Source organism: Frankliniella occidentalis, unplaced genomic scaffold (genome assembly GCF_000697945.3).
Source record: "Frankliniella occidentalis isolate FOCC.00 unplaced genomic scaffold, Focc_3.1 Scaffold44, whole genome shotgun sequence".
Lineage (NCBI taxonomy): Eukaryota > Metazoa > Arthropoda > Insecta > Thysanoptera > Thripidae > Frankliniella > Frankliniella occidentalis.
Window position 1 is genome coordinate 1,681,551 of NW_026267174.1, and position 2,017 is coordinate 1,683,567.

The 2,017-nt window shown below is 53.8% G+C and overlaps 1 protein-coding gene across 3 annotated transcripts in view; it reads left to right on the forward strand.

The window, feature by feature from the left end:
- Window positions 1-2,017, forward strand: part of LOC113207170 (axin) — a 71,719-nt gene that overhangs the window by 42,167 nt on the left and 27,535 nt on the right. Inside the window, exon 2 of one of the 3 annotated variants that reach the window (XM_026423585.2) lies at window positions 1,059-1,134. The exons of the other annotated variants lie outside the window; for them this stretch is intronic. The gene's annotated coding sequence lies outside the window, so the exon portion shown is untranslated. The remainder of the gene's footprint in view (window positions 1-1,058; window positions 1,135-2,017) is intronic. 3 annotated transcript variants of the gene reach the window in all.

The window sequence follows — 2,017 nt, forward strand, 5'->3', positions numbered from 1 at the left end:
GGGGGGTAGCGGTCTCGGACACCATCCATACCCGCGTGGCACTCTCACGCATTTTATTGCGCAGCAGGACTCGATACCTATAAATGCGAATAATCTGCAATCGGGCAACATTGGCGCGGCGGTGGACCTCCCGCACACCGGCTCGGCTCCACACTGCTCGCACACGTTTTTGTGCGCCGGGAGTTCATAACCCGACTTGTCTGATTCTGCACCGTCAATCGATGAGGATGCAGTGTGGGTGTGGAATACAACGCGGCCCTTCAGGCGTCCGTCACCCGCCTGGCTCTGACTCCCCGCTAAATCCACAGAGCGGTTAATTTGTCATCGATTTTCGGTTCGAGATACGGCGATAAAGCATTCCAGAGAAAGGGAAGAGGGGGGGTTGAAAAAGAAGGGGCGGGTGAGGGGGATTCTTGTACAGATTCTCCTCTTTTCCTGTGCTGTGGTATTCTTTTCAGTCGGTTATGCAAGAGAATCTTTAGCATAATGAAATAAAAATGGGTGCAGAGAGCACCGCGGTTCGCTGAGGGGACGGTCGCCAACGTCAGTCCGTCCTTGGCGGAAGTCGTCTAAGAGCCTTTTCCTTCTTTGTTGCATTTAATTATTACACCGCAACAGGAGAAAGGGGCGAAGGCGCGGCCGTTCCGTTTTTTCTGCCGGTTTGCTCCCCCTCTAGCTCTTCTTGTCTTTCTCAACCAGAAAGGTCTCGGTAGGGATTTTGTGCCTCCGGCGCACGGTGTCCTTAACCGCGTCCGAAAGGGGTTGATTTTTTTCGCCCATGTATTTTGAAAAGGAAAAGTTTTGCTAAGTACAGTACGAGTGTCTATTCCCCTGTTTCCCCCTCGCAGGACAACAGCCTAAGTCGCCCCGTCTTGTTGCCCTACCCTTTTTTAGGGAGTGACATTGAGATTGGCAGCACTGCGTCACCCGACAAGTACGGTGCACATCACCTGCAATCCCCTCCCCCTCTTCCCTTTTTTTAAAATGTCTCCCCTCTCTTTGTGAGATTGTGGTGGTCTCCTTGTTGACGAGCTGACGGCAGGTGTGTTTTACTTCAGTTTGCAGAGTGAGGGACTCGAGACGGTGTAACACACTTCTAGTACATTTACGCACTCGCTCCCAGGCCCACGCTGTGTGAGTACCTAAAGTGCCGTCCGTTCGTAGTGCATTAGGCTGAGTGAAGAGCATTATATTCCAACGATGTGCCATAGTCTGTAGTAGGGGCCCTGCCCTCGTGTATTTCTACTTATGTCGTGCACTTTATTTTGTAGATATGAAGTAATATGTAGTTGTAGAACATTGGCAGAGCGTGTAAAAGAACGTCCCTCTACTACTGCTGCAACTCTTATCTGCTTTGCTTATACATGTGCGTTTTGTCGGTGTAGGTAGAACATGATGCGTGTATCAAAGGTGTGTGTGTGTATACATTTTGCCTGTGTGCATTTATGGTTTTAACGGGGCGAAGAGCATGGCGACGTTGAGGTCCTCTCGGTCCTCTGCAATCGCGGACTCATTCTGTGCTTTGCTGGTTTCGTCTCGGACGTTTTCATTTTTTTTTTCTAGGACATCGACGTGTTGTTGATTGCGCGGGAGGAGGGTGTCCTGGCCAGGGGATGTGTGCACCTCCCCGCGCTGTGTCAATAGTACTCAGGGAGGGCGCTGTGCCACGGGGAGGAGCCCACAAGGCTGAGGAGGGGCTTTTGGTCCCGGCCCCGATACCATTTGGAAACACTTTGCTCAGTTCGAGCGTCAAAGGTGACCGGTGGCGGGGCGGGGCGGGCGGCGGTGGGGCGGACGGAACACAACCAGCTCCCGGCCCCGCATCGCCCCGCCAGCAGCAGGCCAGCCGGGTCCAGCAGCGCGGATTGCATTCCAAACATGACAAAGTTTTACTCTCCGTTTGGTTTTGTTCTGGCGGAGCAGCAGAGCGAGCGGAAAAGGTTCAGGTCCGAAGGAGAGGCGCTTTGCGCTGCTGCTGCGGGGCGCGGCGGGGCGGGGCGGGGCGGTGTTCTCCTGC